General features: G+C 44.8%; 1 pseudogene; it reads right to left on the reverse strand.

The window, feature by feature from the left end:
• LOC139569847 (transformation/transcription domain-associated protein-like) overlaps window positions 1-26,699 on the reverse strand; it is a 166,868-nt pseudogene that overhangs the window by 79,429 nt on the left and 60,740 nt on the right.

The raw sequence follows: 26,699 nt of genomic DNA on the forward strand, positions 1-26,699 counted from the left end.
GGGTTTAAATCAGGAGGCCTACATGTAGAGGTGAAACAAATATTTTTTGATATACTGTAGGACTACCGTAGGTGTTGTAGGTCTTTCATTTATTTATTTTGGTGCTACCGTTCCAGGGTTAGGACTGTAACCACCAGAAGACTTGAAAATGAGCCGGTGCTGAGAGGATCACCAAAACGAAAGTGATTTTAGTTTCAGTGCATTTTCTTTAAAAAAAGAATATACAGCCTATCAATGTGTAGGCATACTGTGTAATTAAATCGATAATGTGAATGTGTTTTTGCAGAGCATACAAATTTGCCGACAACCATCCGTGGAGATCAGTGGACAAAGGGCTGGACAATGGGATGCACCAAAAAAAAACACATGGTTCCACAGAATACCAACTGGGGTGGATCGTGAGGCAAAGGTGGCTTCTTCATCAACGTCTTAATGCAAGAGGCATCACTACAGTCCCTGGTTCGACGCCAGGTTGTATCACATCTGGCAGTGATTGGGAGTCCCATAGGGCGGCGCACAATCGGCCCAGCGTCATCTGGGTTTAGCCGGTGTAGGCAGTCATTGTAAATAAGAATTTGTTCTTAACTGATGTGCCTAGTTAAATAAAGGTTAAATAATTTTATTTTTGCAATTTTGTAATGTGTTTTGTTTAGTAAATTGATTTGTAAATATTAATTAACATGTGTGGTGCCACTAAATAACAATGAACTATTTAAATCAATATTATCAATATTTGTATTATAATTATTATTTTTTAAACAATAATGGAAGGATGGTGGACAGGGAGTTAACCATTTCGGGATAGGGGGCAGCATTTTCACTTTTGCATGAAAAGCGTGCCCTGAGTAAACTGCCTGCTACTATGTCCCAGATGCTAATATATGCATATTATTAGTAATATTGGATGAAAAACACTCTGAAGTTTCTAAAACTGTTTGAATGATGTCTGTGAGTAAAACAGAACTCATATGGCAGGCGAAAACCTGAGGAAAATCCATCCAGGAAGTGGGATTTTCAATTGAATGTCTATACAGTGTCTAATGGGTTAGGACTCAGATTGCAGTTCCTATGGCTTCCACTAGATGTCAACAGTCTTTAGCCATTGTTTCAGGCTTGTTTTCTGAAGAATGAAGAAGAATGAGACCTTTTTGTCAGTGGACTGAGGAAGAATGCAGACCTGGTTTGTGCGCGTGACCGATTGAGCGCCCTTCGTTGTTTTTCCTTTCTATTGAATACGCTATTGTCCGGTTGAAATATTATCGATTATTTAGACAATTGACAACCTACGGATTAATTATAAACATCGTTTGACATGTTTCGACGAACTTTACCGGTACTATTAGGATGTATTCGTCTGCATGTTTTGACCGCCTTGGAGCCAGTGGATTACTAAACAAAATGCGCCAACAAAACAGAGTTTTTAGGATATAAAGAGGGACTTTATCAAACAAAACAAACATCTATTGTGTAGCTGGGACTCTTGTGACTGCAACCATATGAAGATCTTCAAAGGTAAGTGATTCATTTTATCACTATTTCTGACTTTTGTAATTCCTTTACTTGGTTGTAAAATGTTTGTATGCTTTTGTAAGCAGGGTGCTGTCCTCAGATAATCGCATGGTATGCTTTCGCTGTAAAGCCTTTTTGAAATCTGACAAAGTGGCTGGATTAACAAGAAGTTCATCTTTAAGCCGATGTATAACACTTGTATTTTTATGACTGTTTATTATGACTATTTCTGTATTTTAAATTTGTCGCTCTGCAATTTCACCGGATGTTGTTGAGGTGGGTCGCTAGCGGAACGCCTGCGCCCGAAAGGTTAACTTTTTAGGGATGGGGGCAGCATTTTCACTTTGGGTGAATAGCGTGCCCAGAGTGAACTGCCTCCTACTCTGTCCCATATGCATATTAGTATTACTATTGGATATAAAACACTCAGAAGTTTCTAAAACTGTTTGAATGATGTCTGTGAGTATAACAGAACTCATATGGAAGGCAAAAACCTGAGAAAAAATCCAAACAGGAAGTGAGAATTCTGAGGCTGGTCGATTTTCAACTCATCGCCTATTGAAATCCCAGTAAGATATGGATCTGTTTGCACTTCCTACGCCTTCCACTAGATGTCAACAGTCTGTAGAACGTTGAATGAAACCTCTACTGTGATGTGGGGCCGGATAGGAGGTGTTTGAGTCAGTGGTCTGGCAGAGTGCCAGGTCCTGGTCACGCGCATTCTACATGATATCGACTTGCGTTCCAGTACTTCTAGAGACACAAAGGAATTCTCCGGTTGGAACATTATTGGATATTTATGATAACAACATCCTGAAGATTGATTCTCTACTTAGTTTGACAAGTTTATTGGACCTGTAATATAACTTTTTGAAGTTTTCGTCCTAGTTCGCCTGGACCTGCGCGAGCGTTTGGACATGTGTACTAAACGTGCTAGCAAAAGTAGCTACTTGGACATAAATAATTGACATTATCGAACAAAACAACAATTTATTGTGGAACTAGGATTCCTGGGAGTGCATTCTGATGAAGATCATCAAAGGTAAGGGAATATTTATGATGTAATTTCATATTTCTGTTGACTCCAAGATGGCGGAGAAATGTTGTTTATATCTGAGCACCATCTCAGATTATTGCATGGTGTGCTTTTTCCGTAAAGTTTTTTTGAAATCTGACACAGCGGTTGCATTAAGAACAAGTGTATCTTTAATTCTATGTAAAACATGTATCTTTCATCAAAGTGTATGATGAGTATTTCTGTTATTAGATGTGGCTCTCTGCAATTTCCTCTGATATTTTGGAGGCATTTCTGGACATGGCGCCAATGTAAACTGACATTTTTGGATATAAATATGCACATTATCGAACAAAACATACATGTATTGTGTAACATGATGTCATATGAGTGTCATCTGATGAAGATCATCAAAGATTAGTGATTAATTTTATCTCTATTTCTGCTCCTATCTTTGTGACTCCTATCTTTGGCTGGGAAAATGGCTGTGTGTTTTTTGGACTTGGCGGTGATCTAACATAATCATATGTTGTGTTTTCGCTGTAAAACATTTTTTAATGTTCCGCGCTGCCTTTTCAGCGGAATGTTGTCAGGGGTTCCGTTAGCGGAACGCATGTCCTAGATTAATCAGAACAACAGTTTTTAACTGTGCAAACATCATTGAAAAAGTGTTTTCTAATGATCAATTAGCCTTTTAAAATTATAAACTTCGGGCGGCAGGTAGCCTAGTGGTTAGAGCGTTGGACTTGTAACCGAAAGGTCGCAAGATTTATCCCCGAGCTGACAAGGTAAAAATCTGTCATTCTGCCCCCGAACAAGGCAGTTAACACACTGTTCCTAGGCCGTCAATAAAAATAAATATTTGTTCTTAACTGACTTGCCTAGTTAAATAAAGAAGAAATAAAAACAATTAGCTAACACAATGTGCCATTGGAAAACAGGAGTGATGGTTTCTGATAATGGGCCTCTGTACACCTACGTAGATATTCCATTAAAAATCTGCCGTTTCCAGCTACAATAGTCATTTACAATATCTACACTGTATTTCTGATCAATTTGATGTAATATTAATGGACAAAAAAATGACATTTTCTTTCAAAAACAAGGAAGTGACCAAAAACTTTTGAACAGTAGTGTATATAAATATATACTGAACAGTTGAAGTCGGAAGTTTACATACACCATAGCCAAATACATTTAAACTCAGTTTTTCACAATTCCGGACATTTAATCCAAGCAAAATTCCCTGTTTTAGGACAGTTAGGATCACCATTTTATGTTAAGAATGTGAAATGTCAGAATAATAGTAGAGAGAATTATTTGTTTCAGATTTTATTTCTTTCAGTACATTCCCAGTGGTTCAGAAGTTTACATACACTCAATTAGTATTTGGTAACATTGCCTTTAAATTGTTCAACTTGGGTCAAACATTTCGGGGATCCTTCCACAAGCTTCCCACAATAAGTTGGGTGAATTTTGGCCCATTCATCCTGACAGAGCTGGTGTAACTGAGTCAGGTTTGTAGGCCTCCTTGCTCGCACACTTTTTAAGTTCTGCCCACAAATGTTCTATTGGATTGAGGTCAGGGCTTTGTGATGGCCACTCCAATACCTTGACTTTGTTGTCCTTAAGCCATTTTGCCACAACTTTGTAAGTATGCTTGGGGTCATTGTCCATTTGGAAGACCCATTTGCGACCAAGCTTTAACTTCCTGTTTGATGTCTTGAGATGTTGCTTCAATATATCCACATATTTTCCCTGCCTCATGATGCCATCTATTTTGTGAAGTGCACCAATCCCTCCTGCAGAAAAGCACGCCCACAACATGATGCTGTCACCCCGTGCTTCACGGTTGGGATGGTATTCTTCGGCTTGCAAGGCTCCCCCTTTCTCCTCCAAACATAACAATGGTCATTATGTTCAAACAGTTCTAATTTGTTTCATTAGACAACAGGACATTTCTCCAAAAAGTATGATCTTTGTCCCCATGTGCAGTTGCAGACCTAGTCTGGCTTTTAAATGGCAGTTTTGGAGCAGTGGCTTCTTCCTTGCTGAGCGGCCTTTCAGGTTATGTTGATATAGGACTCATTTTACTGTGGATATAGATACTTTTGTACCTGTTTCCTCCAGCATCTTCACAAGGTACTTTGCTGTTGTTCTGGGATGGATTTGCACTTTTCGCACCAAAGCACCTTCATCTCTAGGAGACAGAACGTGTCTCCTTTCTGAGAGGTATGACGGCTGTGTGGTCCCATGGTGTTTATACTTGCATACGGTTGTTTGTACAGATTACCGTGGTACCTTCAGGCATTTGGAAATTGCTCCCAAGGATGAACCAGACTTGTCGAGGTCTACAATTTTTTTCTGAGGTCTTGGCTGATTTCTTTTGATTGTCCCATGATGTCAAGCAAAAAGGCACTGCGTTTGAAGGTAGGCCTTGAAATACATCCACCGGTACACCTCCAGTGGACTCAAATTATGTCAATTAGCCTATTAGAAGCTTCTAAAGCCATGACATAATTTTCTGGAATTTTCCAAGCTGTTTAATTAAAGGCACAGTCAACTTAGTGTATGTCAACTTCTGACCCACTAGAATTGTGTAACAGTGATTTATAAGTGAAATAATCTGTCTGTAAACAATTGTTGGTAAAATTACTTGTGTCATGCACAAAGTAGATGTCCTAACCGACTTGCCAAAACTATAGTTTGTTGGTTGAAAAACAAGTTTTTATGACTCCAAACTAAGTGTATGTAAACTTCCAACTTCAACTGTATATATATATTTATACATACACACATTTATATACATACACATACATACATACACATATAAATATATACATATACACATACATACATATAATTACATATACATATCTTTGTATCTTTGTGAGAGGCAGAGTAGGTGAACGGATGACCTCAGCATGTGTGGTTCCCACTGTGAAGCATGGATGAGGAGGTGTGATGGTGTGGGGGTTCTTTGCTGGTGACACTTAAGCAGCATGGCTACCAAAGCATTCTGCAGCGATACGTCGTCCCATCTGGCTTGCGATTAGTGGGACTAATATTTGTTTTTCAATAGGACAATGACTCAACACACCTCCAGGCTGTGTAAGGGCTATTTGACCAAGAAGGAGAGTGATGGAGTGCTGCCTCAGATGACCTGGCCTCCACAATCACCCAACCTCAATCCATTTGAGATGGTTTGGGATGAGTTGGACGTGCTGAGGGACTGAAAAGCAGCCAACACGTGCTCGGCATATGTGGGAACTCCTGGAAATGTGGGAACTCCTATTGGAAAAGCATTCCAGGTGAAGCTGGTTGTGTGAATGCCAAGAGTGTGCAGAGCTGTCATCAAGGCAAAGGGTGGCTACTTTGAAGAATCTAAAATCTAAAATATGTTTTGATTTGTTTAACACTTTTTTGATTACTACAGGATTCCATATCTGTCATTTCATAGATTTGATGTCTTCACTATTATTCTACAATGTAGAAAATATTAAGAATAAAGAAAAACCCTTGAAAGAGTCGATGTTTCCAAACTTTGGACTGGTAGTGTACATCAAACACATGGTTTGTCCATATTGTTGCTGCTACCATCTCTTATGACCGAAAAGAGCTTCTGGACGCCACGAAGAGGTACTATGATGTGAGGAATCGTGAGCTTCTCGCGGTGAAGATGGCATAGGAGGAGTGGAGGCACTGGCTGGAGAGGGCAGAACATTAGTTTATGGACAGACCACAAGAACCTGGAATATCTCCGCACCGCCAAGCTTCTCAACTCCAGGCAAGCTAGGTAGGCCCTGCCTTTCACCGGTTCATCTTCTCCCTCTCATATCAACCGGGATCCAAGAATGTCAAGCCGGATACGTTGTCACGCCGCTATAGCCTCATCGCTGATTTCCAAAACTGGCACCCCGGTCAACCAGGTGTGCACCCAGGTAAGACGCCATATGGTACCCTTAGAGGGGAGCTGGGGGGTGGGGGGGTACTGTCTCACCCTGATCTGTTTCACCTGTTTTTGTGCTTGTCTCCACCCCCTCCAGGTGTCGGCCATCTTCCCCATTATCCTGTGTATTTATACCTGTGTTCTTTGTTTGTCTGTGGCCAGTTCGTCTTGTCTTATCAGGTCCTACCAGCGTGTTTTCCCATCTCCCTGCTTTCTCAAGTTCTGTTTCCTAGTTTCCATGGTTCTGACCATTCTGCCTGCCCTGACCCCGAGCCTGCCTGCCATTCTGTACCTGCCTGACTCTGACCCATTTACGAACCTCTGCCTGTCCTGACCCCGAGCCTGCCTGCTGTTCTGTACCTTATTGACTCTGCCCTGGATTGCGGACCTCTGACTGCCTTTGATCTATATTTTGCCTGCCCCCTGTTTGGGTCAATAAACATCTGTGACTCTAGCTGTCTGCATATGGTTCTTATCCTGAGTTCTGATAGATGTATAGCACACAGAGACAAAAATAGGAAACCAGATGTAGAGGACACTGTGGGACAACAATAAGTTACCAGATTTGTCAACTCTCTCTCAATCTTCTCCTTTCAGTTGTTCTCTCCTTTCTCTTGTCCTCTTCATATCCTCTCCTCCTTCTTCCTCTCCTTGCATCACTCTGAGATTCATCTCACCTCCAGCTCTCCAACTTTCCTCCCCACTCACTATCTCTGTCTCTATCTTCCTCCTTCCCCTCTCTACTCCCCCTCTCTGTGTGTGTGTGTGTCTGTCGTGCAGAGTAAATGAGTACTTTAGAGAGCTGACATTTGGGAAGGTAGAGAGCCTGAGGGGTTCAGCTCACTGTGGCCTTTTAGTGACGCCCCCATCCTGCGTACTGATAGGTGTGTGTGTGTGTGTGTGTGTGTGTGTGTGTGTGTGTGTGTGTGTGTGTGTGTGTGTGTGTGTGTGTGTGTGTGTGTGTGTGTGTGTGTGTGTGTGTGTGTGTGTGTGTGTGTATGCATTAATGTCTATGCATTAAGATACGTCTCAGTGTGTGTGTCAAAATACATGTTGTAGACTAACAGTGAAATGCGTACTTACGGGCCCTTCCCAACAATGCAGAGAGAAAGACAATAAAGAAATAATAGAAAAGCAAAACACATAATACTGAAATACACAATGAGTAACAATACCGTGGCTATATACACAGGGTGCCAGTACCGAGTCAAAGTGCATGGGTACGAGGTAATTGAGGTAGATATGTACTGATAACTAGGAATAAAGTGACAGCTGTGCAAATGAGTCAAAAAAGTTAGTGCAAAATAGGGTTAGTGTGTGTTTCTGTGTTTCCTACCCTGGTAGTGGTGCTGCCTCCACATGAAGATGCTGCTCCAGTGGGAGAGGACTTCAGAGACGATGGGTAGCCTGTTCCTCCAGCTCTTCACCACAATTTTCATATCGTGGAGGCTGGTGTTACGGCCCAGGTTAGCTTTTGAGGATTTTGCAAGATTTGAGCAATAGGGTGGGGGAGAGAGAAGGGGTGAAGAAGAATTGAAGAATAGGGAGGGGGAGAGAGAAGGGGTGAAGAAGAATTGAAGAATAGGGAGGGGAAGAGAGAAGGGGTGAAGAAGAATTGAAGAATAGGGAGGGGGAGAGAGAAGGGGTGAAGAAGAATTGAGGAATAGGGAGGGGAAGAGAGAACGGGTGAAGAAGAATTGAAGAATAGGGAGGGGGAGAGAGAAGGAGTGAAGAAGAATTGAAGAATAGGGAGGGGGAGAGAGAAGGGGTGAAGAATAATTGAGGAATAGGGAGGGGAAGAGAGAACGGGTGAAGAAGAATTGAAGAATAGGGAGGGGGAGAGAGAAGGAGTGAAGAAGAATTGAAGAATAGGGAGGGGGAGAGAGAAGGGGTGAAGAATAATTGAGGAATAGGGAGGGAAAGAGAGAAGGAGGAGGAGGCCTGGTGCTTGGAGGAGGCACCGGAAGGACCGGGCTGTGGAGGAGCACTGGAGCTCTGGTGCGCAGCCTTGGCACCACTCCCCCAGGCTGGATGACTACTCTAGCCCGGACCCTCCAGAGTGCAGGCACAGGTTGAACCGGGCTGTGGATGAGCACTGGAGATCTGGTGCATACTACGCGCACCTCTCCCTTAGGCTCAATTCCCACATTCGCCCAGCACGAGCGGAGCGCAGGCATAGGACGCACTGCACCCCCCCAGCACCCCGGAGACACAGCACGCAGAGCCAGCGCAGGATACCCTGGACCGAAACGGCGTACTATAGCGCACCGGGCTATGGATGAGTACTGGCGACACCGTGCGCTTAACCGCATAACACGGTGCCTGACCAGTAACGCGCTGCTTACAATAAGCACGAGGAGTGGGCTCAGGTCTCCAACCTGACTCTGCCACACTCCCCGTGTGCTGCCTCTCATACCTGTCGCGCTGCCGTGCTGCTTCCTCATATCGCCGCCGCTCAGCTTTCGCTGCCTTCAGTTCTGCCTTGGGGCGGCGATATTCCCCAGCCTGTGCCCAGGGTCCTTTACCGTCCAAAATCTCCTCCCATGTCCAGGAGTCCAGAACTCGCTGCTGCCCGATACCACGCTGCTTGGTCCTTGGTTGGTGGGTGATTATTTTCTGTTCTGTGTTTTGTTTCACCGTACAGGAGTGTTCGTTTGTCGTTTTATTGTTTTTGTTCAGTGTTCATTATTCGTATTAAAACAATATGGACACTTACCACGCTGCGCATTGGTTCTCCTCTTCTTCCAACCACGACAAGCGTTACAGGGATGAAGATGAATTAAGGAATAGGGAGGGGAAGAGAGAAGGGGTGAAGAAGAAAGAATGCTGGGTCGAGAACCATGGTGACAGGAAACGACTGGGAAAGAGAAAATGTGTCAGGTGGAGAGAGAGAGAAGTGTTAACAGAGAAAAATAAGAGAATGGTAGAGAAGAGAGAGAAGAGAGATGGAGAGAAATAAAAGAGGGATGACAGTTGGCAGAGTTTCTGTTCTTTCTCTACGACAGTAGAAAAGGCAGTGTCCAGGCCAGGCCAATTCCAAAGCCATTAGCCCACTGTATTACAGGCTAACGATGACTATTGGAAAATCTTTATCTGAAATTATGTCCTAGAAGCCAGGAACTGATAGAGGGATCAGACTGTCTTATCAACCATCTACCTTAAGGGAGCGTCATATTAAGGCAAGGGCTGGTGGCAGAGCCAGAAAATCATATTACTTTAATTAATGGCTAATCACTTCTTTCAAACATAAATAAAGACCTAAAAATTTAAAATGTGAAAAATAATACACTAGATTGGGTCTCTCCATTCTGAAGGGTCTAAACCTGGAAATGAAATGCCATTGAGCTGCTAGAATCTGTGCATGATGATCAATAATTGTATTATATCAACCCATCAATCAATCTGACAATCAATATGGCTGGTGTGGATTCATTGATCAAAAGTCATTGGAAAGTCCTGGATTTTGATGGCTTGATTCTGAATGCAGTTTGATCCTAGTTATTTACCTGCAGAAAGCCTTTGTTTTAGAGTCTCTCGGGGCTTTAGGTGTATGGTCCTGGAATAGAGACTTACGACTGCAGAGTTCACTAACCAGGAAAGAACAGTTACTTTCCTCTGCTTTTATAATGGAATGGACCACACACAAATGAATGTAGCGGTACTCAATTCAAATACCTGCTTACGAAAGATAAAAGTCCTAAATCGGTTGGCGAACTTCCCAAAATCAAATCCCCAAGAACAAAATAAATTGGGGTAGTACAATATTCTCACAATTATCTGTTAATATCAGCTGATGGCACATTTCTAACCTTAATTTTGGAGTGTCTATTCATCATGTAAATGCGATTTTGGAGCAGGTATTTAATCAAACACTATCTGATGGGGGAAAGCAATTACGGACAGTCTAAACGTACTGCCTCTTCTCCGTCTCTATTTTTCATTCCTCTCACTCACCCTCTCCTCTTTCTTCCATTCTATTTCATTCTCCTCTTTCTTTCCATCCCTCCCTTCCTCCTCTTTCTTTCCCTCCCTCATAGTCTGTCTCTCTTTCCGTTATCTCCCTCTGTTTCACTCATGTCTAATCTAAAAGGTTGTTATTTGCCTTTCAGGGCAGTGTTTTTCCTCTCTTCACTGCCAGAATAGAGACAACTTATCAGTGTCATTCCACAGTAAATTGGCTGGGGTCACTGATGGACTCTCTTCATTTGGCAGTGATTTAAAATAAATTTGTTCCAGCCTTTTATTGCCTCTTGATTCAGACTTCAGAAATATTTGGGTGGTGCTTGTGTGTGTGTCTGCCTCCATCTCTTACCTGAAGTATTGGTGTGTGTACGTGGGACACGATGTGAGGCAGTCTCCTCCACTCCCATATGGCCAGACTGGAGGATCTCCACCAGCTGTTCTATGAAGTTGAGCTGCTGCTCCTCTGGGTGGCAGATAGCCAGGTAAGCACGGTGCATGTTCACCTTCCACACCTCATCTCCTTAAGACAGCTTAAGACAGCTCAGCTCCACCAGACAGACAGACACAGGTTATAGACACAGGTTACAGACACAGCAAGGGAAACCCGTTACCCGTGTACACACGTTAGTTACCTTTGAAAACACAAGATGATACACACGTAACAAGTGTGCATTTGTCAGTATGTGTGTCACTGTGGTGTCACAGATGGGACAATTTGGACTGCAGTTGTTTGTGTGCATCTCTGAAGTGAATTACTTCATGCCACTGACACAAAGCAGCACTCTAACAGAACACACCAGCTGTTCTAGTCTATGTCCTATTCTATTCATTCTCCTCATCATTTTTAAAGGCCTTCATGGGTCATGAATAATCAGCTTGACATGGAGGTGGACAGAGAGACTATATTGATCGGCCCACTGAGTGCATTAACCACAACACTAACAATATCCCAGGGGAGCTTGCCTCCTGCACAGTCAAACCTGGGCAACATGATTAGCTGTGTGTTTTCCTCTGTCTGTCGATGAGGAAATGAATTACAGCGATCGGTCAACATGCACTTATCACAGACAAGGGGACATGTGATGAATCTCCAGTAGACAGTGGTGGCCTTATCAGAGGCTTTTTAATTCAAAGCTGGGCCATTCAGTTAGACAGGCTTCCTTTCTGAGCCAGGGGGTACCGAAGCCTCACCACAACAAGCCGGCTCTACTCTGTCTTCCACCACCGCCACATAACAGATGTTGTGCCAATTACTCACTCACAGACATATAAATATTAGATCTATGCAAAACCATGGAGAAAGGAAAGAGGGAGGAAGAAAGGGAGAGAGGGACACATAGAGAGAGAACACGGAGAGAGAATGAATAAGAGAGAATGAACGAAAGAGCGAAAGAGGTAGCTAGTTAAATGTTTTTCTGGACAGTTTAATGAGATGTCAGCTCAGGAGATTGGCTCGTTTCCAAGTCTCTTTGAGCAGAAACCAAGGCAGGAGTATTTGTTATGTGTCAGCTACTATCACATTCCCCCCTATACTCTGCTTTAGAAAACATGAAGCCGATAAATTAACCTCCCTAATGCCGGCCAAACTACATTTTCACAGATTTACGAGCTGTTCTGGAGTAGGGAACTGGATCTTCGCCCAGTGGGTGTGTGTGTGTGTGTGTGTGTGTGTGTGTGTGTGTGTGTGTGATATGTGTATAACTGTATAACTGTGTGTGTTAGGCATCCCCTACCTGTACCAGTGCTTCCTTCATGCCCCCCCCCCCCCCCCCCCCCCCCCAGTTGGGGACCCTCCAGGCACATTCCAGGACCAGTGCTTCCTTCATGCCCCCCCCCCAGTTGGGGACCCTCCAGGCACATTCCAGGACCAGTGCTTCCTTCATGCCCCCCCCAGTTGGGGACCCTCCAGGCACATTCCAGGACCAGTGCTTCCTTCATGCCCCCCCCCCCCCAGTTGGGGACCCTCCAGGCACATTCCAGGACCAGTGCTTCCTTCATGCCCCCCCCCCCCCAGTTGGGGACCCTCCAGGCACATTCCAGGACCAGGTGGGGTTGCTGTTGCCTTTTGACTGGCCCGTCTCGGTCAGAGGCTCCCACTGGTTCAACTTTTCAGAACACCTGCAGAGACAGGAAGGAAAGTTTATATCAACAGATGTAGTTACACTGAATTTAACTTTTTACATGAGTTACAGGGTAAATCCAGTTATTAAAAAGCAATTACATAGTTATGGCACAGCAACAGTACATTTGATGAAGACAGCTTGGCTGTCGAAACGTTGGATATTACATTTTTGCATCTGAGCTCCTAGAGTGTGCGGCTCTCCTTTATTTTCAAGTTTTCTACTCCGCTAGCCAGCACCTCGCCTAAATAGGTGTGCGTTTCAGTAACACTACATACCCCAACCAGAAGCCATGGATTACAGGCAACATCTGCACTGAGCTAAAGGGTAGAGATGCCGCTTTCACGGAGTGGGTTCCCAGGTAGCGCAGCGGTCTAAGGAACTGCATGTCAGTGCAAGAGGCGTCATTACAGTCCCTGGTTCGAGTCCAGGCTGTATCACATCCGGCTGTGATTGGGAGTCCCGTAGGGTGGTGCATAATTGGCCCTGCTTCGTCTGGGTTTGGCCGGTGTAGGCCGTCATTGTAAAAAATAATTTGTTCTTAACTGACTTGCCTAGCTAAATAAAGGTTAAATAAAAAAATAAAAAAAATACACAGATGATGCAATCTCTGTTGCACTCCACAAAGCCCTTTCCCACATCAACAAAAGGAACACCTATGTGAGAATGCTATTCATTGACTACAGCTCAGCTTTCAACAGCATAGTGGCCTCAAAATTCATCACTAAGCTAAGGACCCTGGGACTAAACACCTCCCTCTGCAACTGGATCCTGGACTTCCTGACGGTCCGCCCCAGGTGGTGAGGGTAGGTAACAGCCCATCTTCCACACTGATCCTCAACACGGGGGCACGGGTGCATGCTCAGTCCCCTCCTGTACTCCCTGTTCACCCATGACTGCATGGCCAGGCACGACTCCAACACCATCATTAAGTTTGCCTGATCACCGACAATGATGACACAGCCTATATGGAGGAGGTCAGAGACCTGGCTGTGTGGTGCCATGATAACAACCTCTCCTTCAATGTGATTAAGAGATGATTGTGGACTACAGGAAAAGGAGGACCGAGCACCATTCTCATCGACGGGGCTGCAGTGGAGCAGGTTGAGAGCTTCAAGTTCCTTGGTGCCCACATCACCAACAAACTATCATGGTCCAAACACACCAAGACAGTCGTGAAGAAGGCATGACAAAGCCTATTCCCCCTCAGGAGACTGAAAACTGCACCATCGAGAGCATTCTGACTGGTATGGCAACTGCTCGGCCTCCGACAGCAAGACACTACAGAGGGTAGTGCGTACGGCCTAGTAAATCACTGGGGCCAAGCTTCCTGCCATCCAGGACCTCTATACCAGGCAGTGTCAGAGGAACGCCCTAAAAACTGTCAAAGTCTCCAGCCACCCTAGTCATAGACTGTTCTTTCTGCTACCGCACAGCAAGCGGAGCCGGAGCACCAAGTTTAGGTCAACAAGGCTTCTTAACAGCTTCTACCCCCAAGCCATAACACTCCTGAACAGCTAATCAAATGGCTACCCAGACCATTTCCATTGTCCCCCCCACCCCCTATTTTACCCTGCTGCTACTCTCTGTTATTATCTATTCATAGTCACTTTAACTACCTGCATGTACATATAACCTCAATTACCTCGACGAACCGGTGCCCCCACACATTGACTCTGTCCCGGTACCCGGTGTATATAGCCTCGCTACTGTTATTTTACTGCTGCTGTTTAATTATTTTTATTCTTATTTTTTTATTATCTATTTTTCACTTAACATTTATTTTTCTTAAAACTGCATTGTTGGTTAAGGGCTTTTAAGTAAGCATTTCACTGTCAGGTCTACACCTGTTGTATTGGGCGCGTGTGACAAATAACATATGATTTGATTCGATTTTTATGTACTCATCAAATAGAACTGAACGTGAACAAGATGAAAACCTGTACCTGTTGTGGTGGAGTGATGCTCTGCTGTTCGTAGAACTCGGCAGTGCTCTGTTTGGGCTTGCTGTGCAGGCTGAGGCCCTTCTCAAAGGCCTGCTGTTCCAACATCAGAGTGGAGCGCAGCCACAGTTTGCTAGTCTTCCCCAGGTACAACACACAGGGCCTGATGGGGATAGGAGGCACACACTGGGACATGGCCTCCACGAAGCAGTTGAGGGCACTGGGCGGGCAGTCCCTCTGAGCCTGGTGGCTCCCACTGCACAGGAACGGACTCATCTCACCTGACAGGGCCTGAGAGGAGAGGGGGAATGACGGGGAGGAAAGGGAGGAGGAGAAGGAGGAAAAGAGTGGAAGGAGAGTCTAGCTAGGTTAATAAGGCTAGGCGTCCCGCTAGGTACATACAAGTGTATTATATCGGTTGAAAGCTTAAATTCTTGTTAATCTAACTGCACTGTCCGATTTATATTAGGCTTTACAGCGAAAGAATGCCATGTGATTGTTTGAGGACGGCACCCCACATCAAAATATTTTTCCACCGGCACAGGAATCATAAATTCACAAAGAGCGATTAAATATTCACTTACATTTTGAAAATCTTCCTCTGATTTGTCATCCAAAGGGCACCAGCTATAACATATAGTGTCGTTTTGTTAGATAAAGTCCTTCATCCCAAAAAGTCTGTTTAGTTGGTGCCTTCGATTTGAGTAATCCACTCGTTCAACATGCCAAGATAGGAATCCGAAAATCTACCCCTAAACATTGTTTCAACAAGTCAAATACATTTCTATTCAATCGTCAGATACCCTAAAATGTAATCAAACTATAATATTTCATACGGAAAGAAGTATGTTCAATAGGAAAGCGATATTAGCAGGTGCGCGTTGTCTTCATGGCGCACACACAAATTTCCAAGCAGATGTCCTTGTACTAAAACTCATATTTCTTACTCATTTTGGAAGAAACAAGCCTTAAACCTTGACCAAAGACTATTGACACCCAGTGGAAGCCATAGTAATATCATACTGGGAGCTATATTTCATTATTTCCCTATACGTTCCATTGTAAGAGCACGGGTTCTCAAAAAATAACTATTCCGGTTGGTTTTTCTTTGGATTTTCTCCTACCATATCTATTGTGTTGTAGTCTCCTACAATATTTTAACATTTCTCCAAAGTTCAAAGTGTCTTCTTTCCAATGGTACCACTTATATGCATATCCTGGCTTCAGGGCCTGAGCAACAGGCAGTTTACTTTGGGCACGTCAGTCAGGCGGAAATTGAGAAAAAAGGACCCTAGCCTGAAGAAGTTTTAAGAAGACAGACAGAGAAGAGTGTTTCTAAGGCCAAAAGCATGCAATATAATGCACAACTAAAACCAAGCTAGAGCTGACTGGAAGCCACCATTAACTACCACAGCTTCATCTCAGAGACAGCCTCAGGTACAATAACCACATTAAGATATTTATAACCAGATAATTATCAGCGAAAATATGGAACCTATTTATGTCTTGACCCCTGTGTGTCTCTGAGCGACAAACGTCATCATTAAGACGTCTAGTTCTATTTCCAATGTATTTCAGAGTTAAAAGCTCAGTCACTTCATATCTTGGTCAATACATGCCAGTCTGCACAGCGCGATATCAACCCAGAGAATATCGGACTGCTTTTTCTCTACCAAATCTCCAGATTACTACCGCAAGCTCTGGACCTTTACACCGGATCAGATAGCTAGCTGCAATCTGAGTGGCTACTCCTGGCTAACGTCTCTGTCCCGAAGCAAGCAACAGTTAGCCTTGAGCTAGCCTCGAGCTAGGCCAATCTCCCAGCTAGCCGAAGAGGTCCTCCGGCTAATTCTTGTGCTACAATACATATTTTGCCAATTGGCCTGGACCTTTTTTTGCCGACACAGAGCCCTGCCAATCCATCACAACTGGTCTAAATCAGCTACAAGCTAATTTAGCCACCTTCTGCACAGACACCAGCCCTGTTATTAGCCTGGATATTACTCACCAATTTACCAGCATCGGACTGTCTCTCGACAACAACGCCGGATTCCTGCCGTAATCCCTGAGCCACTACTTCTGATCCTCACAGCTAGCTTGCAGCTAGCGCAGCTAGCGCCACTGCCACGAAGCTAGCACCAGTTAGCAAACACAATTCTACAATTCACAACCTCTCTTTCGCCATCGCCATCCGGCTTGGATTCTCTGTCGACACGACCACGTCTGGTCTGCAGACGTATACCCCACCCGCTGTGCCCTCAACCGGCCTCCGTCTGAGCAGACCCCCTCCGTCTGAGCAGACCACCCCCCGGGCTACTAACTTTAAACGCCGCGTGCTAGCTTAGTGGAGGCCTCCCTGCTCCATCTACGGCTGCCCCCTGGACACTATGATCACTTGGCTACATAGCTGATGCCTGATTGACTGTCCATTAATTCACGATACTCCATTCTGTTTATTTGTGTTTTATCTGTCGGCTCTGTGCTTTAACTCAGGATCTGTGTGTAGTTAATCCGACCCTCTCTGCCTAGTCGTCGCCATTTTTACCTGTTGTTGCTGTGTTAGACTAGCACCCTGTTATTGCTGCTGTTATCTTACCTGTTGTTTTAGCTAGCTCTCCCAATCAAGACCTGCAATCACTTTATGCCTTATTGTATGTCTCTCTCAAATATCAATATGCCTTGCATACTGTTGTTCAGGCTAGTTATCATTATCATTGTTTTGGTTTGCAATGGACCCCGTAGTTCCACTCTCCGTACCTCTGATACCTCCTTTGTCCCACCCCCCACACATGCGGTGACCTCACCCATTGAGACCAGCATGTCCAGAGATACAACCTCTCTTATCATCACCCAGTGCCTGGGCTTGCCTCCGCTGTACCCGTGCCCCACCATACCCCTGTCTGCACATTATGCCCAGAATCTATTCTACCACGCCCATAAATCTGCTCCTTTTATTCTATGTCCCCAACGCTCTAGGCGACCAGTTTTGATAGCCTTTAGCCGCACCCTCATCCTACTACTCCTCTGTTCCTCGGGTGATGTGGAGGTAAACCCAGGCCCTGCATGTCCCCAGTCACCCTCATTTGTTGACTTCTGTGATCGAAAAAGCCTTGGCCTCATGCATGTCAACATCAGAAGCCTCCTCCCTAAGTTTGCCTTACTCACCGCTTTAGCACACTCTGCCAACCCTGATGTCCTTGCCGTGTCCGAATCCTGGCTTAGGAAGGCCACCAAAAATTCTGGGATCCATACCCAACTATAACACTTTCCGTCAAGATAGAACTGCCAAAGGGGGAGGAGTTGCAATCTACTGCAGAGATAGCTTGCAAAGTTCTGTCATACTTTCCAGGTCTATGCCCAAACAGTTCGAACTTCTAATTTTAAAAATTAATCTCTCCAGAAATAAGTCTCTCACTGTTGCCGCCTGCTACCGACCCCCCTCAGCTCCCAGCTGTGCCCTGGACACCATCTGTGAATTGATCGCTCCCCATCTAGCTTCAGAGTTTGTTCTGTTAGGTGACCTAAACTGGGATATGCTTAACACCCCGGCAGTCCTACAATCCAAGCTTGATGCCCTCAATCTCACACAAATCATCAAGGAACCCACCAGGTACAACCCTAAATCCGTAAACATGGGCACCCTAATAGACATTATCCTGACCAACCTGCCCTCCAAATACACCTCTGCTGTCTTCAATCAAGATCTCAGCGATCACTGCCTCATTGCCTGTATCCGCCACGGGTCCGCGGTCAAACGACCACCCCTCATCACTGTCAAACGCTCCCTAAAACACTTCTGCGAGCAGGCCTTTCTAATCGACCTGGCCCGGGTACCCTGGAAGGATATTGACCTCATCCCGTCAGTTGAGGATGCCTGGTCATTCTTTAAAAGTTACTTCCTCACCATATTAGACAAGCATGCTCCGTTCAAAAAATGCAGAACCAAGAACAGATATAGCCCTTGGTTCACTCCAGACCTGACTGCCCTCGACCAGCACAAAAACATCCTGTGGCGAACTGCAATAGCATCGAAGAGCCCCCGCGATATGCAACTGTTCAGGGAAGTCAGGAACCAATACACGCAGTCAGTCAGGAAAGCAAAGGCCAGCTTTTTCAAGCAGAAATTTGCATCCTGTAGCTCTAACTCCAAAAAGTTCTGGGATACTGTAAAGTCCATGGAAAACAAGAGCACCTCCTCCCAGCTGCCCACTGCACTGAGGCTAGGTAACACGGTCACCACTGATAAGTCCGTGATAATCGAAAACTTCAACAAACATTTCTCAATGGCTGGCCATGCCTTCCTCCTGGCGACTCCAACCTTGGCCAACAGCCCCGTTCCTCCCGCTGCTACTCGCCCAAGCCTCCCCAGCTTCTCCTTTACCCATATCCAGATAGCAGATGTTCTGAAAGAGCTGGAAAACCTGGACCCATACAAATCAGCTGGGCTTGACAATCTGGACCCCCTATTTCTGAAACTGTCCGCCGCCATTGTCGCACCCCCTATTACCAGCCTGTTCAACCTCTCCTTCAAATCATCTGAGATCCCCAAGGATTGGAAAGCTGCCGCGGTCATCCCCCTCTTCAAAGGGGGAGACACCCTGGACCCAAACTGTTACAGACCTATATCCATCCTGCCCTGCCTATCTAAGGTCTTCGAAAGCCAAGTCAACAAACAGATCACTGACCATCTCGAATCCCACCGTACCTTCTCCGCTGTGCAATCCGGTTTCCGAGCCGGTCACGGGTGCACCTCAGCCACGCTCAAGGTACTAAACGATATCATAACCGCCATCGATAAAAGACATTACTGTGCAGCCGTCTTCATCGACCTGGCCAAGGCTTTCGACTCTGTCAATCACCATATTCTTATCGGCAGACTCAGTAGCCTCGGTTTTTCTAATGACTGCCTTGCCTGGTTCACCAACTACTTTGCAGACAGAGTTCAGTGTGTCAAATCGGAGGGCATGTTGTCCGGTCCTCTGGCAGTCTCTATGGGGGTACCACAGGGTTCAATTCTCGGGCCGACTCTTTTCTCTGTATACATCAATGATGTTGCTCTTGCTGCGGGCGATTCCCTGATCCACCTCTACGCAGACGACACCATTCTATATACTTCCGGCCCTTCCTTGGACACTGTGCTATCTAACCTCCAAACGAGCTTCAATGCCATACAACACTCCTTCCGTGGCCTCCAACTGCTCTTAAACGCTAGTAAAACCAAATGCATGCTTTTCAACCGTTCGCTGCCTGCACCCGCACGCCCGACTAGCATCACCACCCTGGACGGTTCTGACCTAGAATATGTGGACATCTATAAGTACCTAGGTGTCTGGCTAGACTGCAAACTCTCTCTCCAGACTCATATCAAACATCTCCAATCCAAAATCAAATCAAGAATCGGCTTTCTATTCCGCAACAAAGCCTCCTTCACTCACGCCGCCAAACTTACCCTAGTAAATCTGACTATCCTACCGATCCTCGACTTCGGCGATGTCATCTACAAAATAGCTTCCAATACTCTACTCAGCAAACTGGATGCAGTTTATCACAGTGCCATTCGTTTTGTTACTAAAGCACCTTATACGACCCACCACTGCGACCTGTATGCCCTAGTCGGCTGGCCCTCGCTACATGTTCGTCGTCAGACCCACTGGCTCCAGGTCATCTACAAGGGTATGCTAGGTAAAGTGCCGCCTTATCTCAGTTCACTGGTCACGATGGCTACACCCACCCGCAGCACGCGCTCCAGCAGGTGTATCTCACTGATCATCCCTAAAGCCAAAACCTCATTTGGACGCCTTTCCTTCCAGTTCTCTGCTGCCTGCGACTGGAACGAATTGCAAAAATCTCTGAAGTTGGAGACTTTTATCTCCCTCAACAACTTTAAAAATCTGCTATCCGAGCAGCTAACCGATTGCTGCAGCTGTACATAGTCCATCCGCCTTGGGACGGCGATATTCCCCTGGCTGAGCCCAGGGTCCTTTACCGTCCAGGATCTCCTCCCAAGTCCATTTCTCCTTGCGCTGCTCCTGTTGCCGCTGGTCATGTTGCTTGGTCGTAGATTGGTGGGTCATTCTGTCACGATCGTGTTGACGTGAAAGAGAGGACCAAGGCGCAACATGACTTGAATACATCTTCTTTAATTATAACGACGAAGATGAACACGTAACACTTAACACACTAACCAAACAACAAACGATCGTGAAACCTAAAACGCAAGTGCACACACAAACTACTTACGTCGACATGTACAATGACCCACAAACAGCTAAAGCCTATGGCAGCCTTAAATATGGCTCCCAATTAGAGACAACAGAAATCAGCTGTCTCTAATTGAGAACCCATTCCGGCCACCATAGACTTTCCTAGTAAACTACACACCCATAGACACAGCTAGATACATACACTCAACACAAAACCATAAACTACAACCAACACCCCCTCTACCATATAATACCCCAAAATACACACATACCCCATGTCACACCCTGACCTAACTAAAATAATAAATAAAACAAATAATACTAAGGCCAGGGCGTGACATACATAGTCCATCTGTAAACTACCCACCCAATTTACCTACCTCACCCCCATACTGCTTTTATTTATTTACTTTTCTGCTCTTTTGCACACCAGTATCTCTTCTTGCACATGATCATCTGATGATTTATCACTCCAGTGTTAATCTGCTAAATTGTAATTATTCGATTTATTGCCTACCTCATGCCTTTGCACACATTGTATATAGATTCTCTTTTTTTTCTACCATGTTATTGACTTGTTTATTGTTTACTCCATGTGTAACTCTGTGTTGTCTGTTCACACTGCTATGCTTTATCTTGGCCAGGTCGCAGTTGCAAATGAGAACTTGTTCTCAACTAGCCTACCTGGTTAAATAAAGGTGAAATAAATAAAAATATAAAAATATCAGGACCTGTAAATGTGCCTCTTAAAACTTCTTAAGACTAGGGGGCGCAGTTTTCGCTTTTGGCTAAAAAGGCGTACCCATTTGAAACTGCCTATTTCTCAGCCCCCGAAACTAGAATATGCATATAATAGTCAGATTAGGATAGAAAACACTCTGAAGTTTCCAAAACTGTAAAGTTTTTGTCTGTGAGTTAAACAGAACTGGTATTGCAGGCTAAAACCTGAGGAAAATCCAACCAGGAAGTGGCCCTGTTTTTGAGACCTCTCTGTTCCCATGCATACCTATTGCCCATTGAAAGGGATATCAACCAGACTTCTTTTTCTATGTCTTCCCTAAGGTGTCAACAGCCTTTAGACATAGTTTCAGGCTTTTATTTTGAAGGATGAGCGTGAACGACCACATTGCGTAAGTGGATAGGTGGGGGCTCTCCGAGTGATTTTTGCTGTCCCGGTTGTCCCGGTTGATATACACTGCTCAAAAAAATAAAGGGAACACTTAAACAACACTTAAACAACACAATGTAACTCCAAGTCAATCACACTTCTGTGAAATCAAACTGTCCACTTAGGAAGCAACACTGATTGACAATAAATTTCACATGCTGTTGTGCAAATGGAATAGACAACAGGTGGAAATTATAGGCAATTAGCAAGACACCCCCAATAAAGGAGTGGTTCTGCAGGTGGTGACCACAGACCACTTCTCAGTTCCTATGCTTCCTGGCTGATGTTTTGGTCACTTTTGAATGCTGGCGGTGCTTTCACTCTAGTGGTAGCATGAGACGGAGTCTACAACCCACACAAGTGGCTCAGGTAGTGCAGCTCATCCAGGATGGCACATCAACGCGAGCTGTGGCAAGAAGGTTTGCTGTGTCTGTCAGCGTAGTGTCCAGAGCATGGGGGCGCTACCAGGAGACAGGCCAGTACATCAGGAGACGTGGAGGAGGCCGTAGAAGGGCAACAACCCAGCAGCGGGACCGCTACCTCTGCCTTTGTGCAAGAAGGAGCAGGAGGAGCACTGCCAGAGCCCTGCAAAATGACCTCCAGCAGGCCACAAATGTGCATGTGTCTGCTCAAACGGTCAGAAACAGACTCCATGAGGGTGGTATGAGGGCCCGACGTCCACAGGTGGGGGTTGTGCTTACAGCCCAACACCGTGCAGGACGTTTGGCATTTGCCAGAGAACACCAAGATTGGCAAATTCGCCACTGGCGCCCTGTGCTCTTCACAGATGAAAGCAGGTTCACACTGAGCACATGTGACAGACGTGACAGTCTGGAGACGCCGTGGAGAACGTTCTGCTGCCTGCAACATCCTCCAGCATGACCGGTTTGGCGGTGGGTCAGTCATGGTGTGGGGTGGCATTTCTTTGGGGGGCCGCACAGCCCTCCATGGGCTCGCCAGAGGTAGCCTGACTGCCATTAGGTACCGAGATGAGATCCTCAGACCCCTTGTGAGACCATATGCTGGTGCGGTTGGCCCTGGGTTCCTCCTAATGCAAGACAATGCTAGACCTCATGTGGCTGGAGTGTGTCAGCAGTTCCTGCAAGAGGAAGGCATTGATGCTATGGAGTGGCCCGCCCGTTCCCCAGACCTGAATCCAATTGAGCACATCTGGGACATCATGTCTTGCTCCATCCACCAACGCCACGTTGCACCACAGACTGTCCAGGAGTTGGCGGATGCTTTAGTCCAGGTCTGGGAGGAGATCCTTCAGGAGACCATCCGCCACCTCATCAGGAGCAGGCATTGTAGGGAGGTCATACAGGCACGTGGAGGCCACACACACTACTGAGCCTCATTTTGACCTGTTTTAAGGACATTACATCAAAGTTGGATCAGCCTGTAGTGTGGTTTTCCACTTTAATTTTGAGTCTGACTCCAAATCCAGACCTCCATGGGTTGATAAATTTGATTTCCATTGATAATTTTTGTGTGATTTTGTTGTCAGCACATTCAACTATGTAAAGAAAAAAGTATTTAATAAGAATAGTTCATTCATTCAGATCTAGGATGTGTTATTTTAGTGTTCCCTTTATTTTTTTGAGCAGTGTATTATCGAATAGATATTTGAAAAACACCCTGAAGATGGATTATAAACAACGTTTGACATGTTTCTGTGGACATTGTGGATATCATTTGGAATTTTTTCCGGCGTTGTCGCGAACGCTCTTTCCGGTGGATTCCTGGGCATAACGCAGCAAACAAACGGAGGTATTTGGATATAAAAAATATCTTTATGGAACAAAAGGAACATTTGCTGTCTAACTGGGAGTCTCGTGAGTGAAACCATCCGAAGATCAAAGGTAAACGATTAATTTGATTGCTTTTCTGATTTTTGTGACCAAGTTACCTGACGCTAGGTGTTCTTATTGTTTTGTCGAGCGATCGATAAATTTACACAAATGCAAGTATTGCTTGCGCTGTAAAGCATAATTTCAAAATCTGAGACGACAGATAGATTAACAAAAGGCTAAACTGTGTTTTGCAATATTGCACTTGTGATTTCATGAAATTATATTTTATTATATACCGTTCGCGCTAGGCTAGGCTATGCTAGTCAGTGTTTCTGATGACAAATATCCCGGATCCGGGATGGGTAGTCCAGAAAGGTTAATACTGGAGCCATCTGGTTCGTTCAACTCATTACGTTTGTATCTTCGTCCATATTTTGCGTAAATGAATGGTTCCTCATTAAGAGGAAATTGCATGTTTTAAAGCAGAAATCTGACTGCCTTCTAAACTAATGTCACTGAGGTGTGTGTGTGTGGTGTGTGTGTGTGTGTGTGGGGGGGGGGTGCTGACAAGTCAGACCAGAACCTGTGACCTGTGTCGGCCCTGTCCAGGTGAATAATGATGACACAGACAATGCCATTAGATCCTTGGACCTCTATCATGGCGTGACAACCAGGGTTTTGACTTTAACCTTACACACTAAATTATAAATAGCTTATCTCAAAAAAGAGCTAATCTCAATAAATAGCTAATCTCAATAAATAGCTAATCTCAATAAATAGCTAATCTCAATGTTGCAGACAAAAACAACATCAATTGCCACTATGATAGAATTACTATTATAATAGTTATTCTATTTCTAGGGATCTGACATGATTCCTTCCATCTAAACGTTCTGGAACGTTGCTCCCTTCTGAACACGCCCCCCATCCCCTACCTGTACCAGTGAGCACACTGCACCATTCGGTGCCAACCCTTTAACCTGGTTGACCTGGAAGTACAAGACCTGTTGCCGCTTACTGACCTGGCAGTACTTACATGTTGCTGTCGGTCAGACAGGATCTTCCAGAGGTGAGGGAACAGCTGTACCCAGGTCTTCTCGGCCAGGGGGGTGGAGATGTGACACAGCTGGACCAGGGCGTTCAGCAATGCCCCAGTCTGACACACACACACACACACACACACACACACACACACACACACACACACACACACACACACACACACACACACACACACACACACACACACACACACACACACACACACACACACACACACACACACACACACACACACACACACACACACACACAATGTAGAATTAGTGCTCAAAGCCAAAGTCAAAAGGTCCAATGCAGCCTTTTTTATCTCAATGTTAAATAACTTCTGGGTAACAATTAAGTACCTTACTGTGATTGTTTTCAAATAAAATGTTAAAAAAAGAAACACAGATTACTTCTTAGCAAAGAGCCATTTCTCAAGCAAGAATTTTGCTAGGACTGTCTGGGAGGGGTCTGAGTGTGGAGGGGCTATTATTGGCAGCGAGGTTTGGAACTCTTTCTTATTGGTCTATTAACTCATTTACCGCTTGGTGATATCAACAGGCAGGCCAAAACTCCATCCCACCAAAACAGGCTGAGATTTCAGACAGTCCTTTTCAAACAGCTCTTACACTTAAAGGGCATTATCCACAATTATCCAACCTCAGTGTGGAAACAACTGCCAAAATAATGGAAACACCAACATAGTGTCTTAATAGGGTGTTGGGTCACCACGAGCCACAACAGCTTCAATGCACCTTGTGCATAGATTCTACAAGTGTCTGGAACTCTATTGGAAGGATGTGACACCATTCTTCCACAATAAATTCCATAATGTGGTGTTTTGTTGATGGTGGTGGAAAATGCTGTCTCTAGTGCTGCTCCAGAATCTCCCATAAGTGTTCAGTTGGGTTGATATCTGGTGACAGAGAGCCATGACATATGATTTGCATCATTTTCATGATCATCTAACCATTCAGGGACCACTCGTGCCCTGTGGATGGGGGCATTGTCATCCTATGTGGGCATAGCCATGGTAGCCAAAATACTGGCCTGCCCAATTAACATCCTATCATGACCCTAAGCATGATGGGATGTTAATTGCTTAATTATCCCAGGGACCACATCTGTGTGGAAGCAATTGATTGAATATACTTTGTATCCCTCACACTGCAAAAAAATGAAATCTAAGCAAGCCTAAATATCTTATATTGAGTGATAATTCACTTAAAAAAAAAAAAAGATATATATATATATATTCTTACCAAGCTAAATGATCTAACATCATTGGCAAGAAAAAACAAGAACAAAAAACACACACATTTTAAGTGAATTATCTCTCAATATAAGATATTTAGTCTTGCTTAGAATTTACCTCTTTCCAAGCGTTTCCTTTATTTTACCAGTTAGCTGTATATAAAACACAGGAAAATCGTGTTTATGACTGCACTGAGCCATTCATTTCTAAAATTGATTGGGAGGGTTGCAGAGGAGAAGAGTATGATTTTAACCAACAGGACGAGGGTCGGTGTCATAACTTACCTTGACCTCTTTAAGGGAATCGTGGAACTTGTTGTGGCGGTTGGTGAGCATGTGCAGCTGGTTGCCTGAGTCTTTCTCCGCCTGCTCCTTGGTGTTGGGGGTGGCTGTCTGGTCCCCTGAGGCTAGCTCTATATCGATCTCCACATCCTGGAGAACAGGGAGGAGGAGAGAATAGACGAAGGAGGGGAGAGGGTTGGTGATTTATTGTCATAATGCAAAAGCACTTAGTCTTTCACCTTGGAGAGATGCACATCATGATGAGATGGGAGAGGAAAACTAAAAATATAGACTGTTATATAAATACTGCTATGAATACAGCATTACATCTGTATGGAAAACAGTTTGCTTGAGCAGGAAATACAAGTTAACAAAGAGGGAGCAATAGATGTTATTCCTCTCTAAGAAAAAACACATGGGATAGTGTGTCAGTCAACATGCATCTTAGTGTGTGTG

This window comes from Salvelinus alpinus, chromosome 3 (assembly GCF_045679555.1).
Source record: "Salvelinus alpinus chromosome 3, SLU_Salpinus.1, whole genome shotgun sequence".
Lineage (NCBI taxonomy): Eukaryota > Metazoa > Chordata > Actinopteri > Salmoniformes > Salmonidae > Salvelinus > Salvelinus alpinus.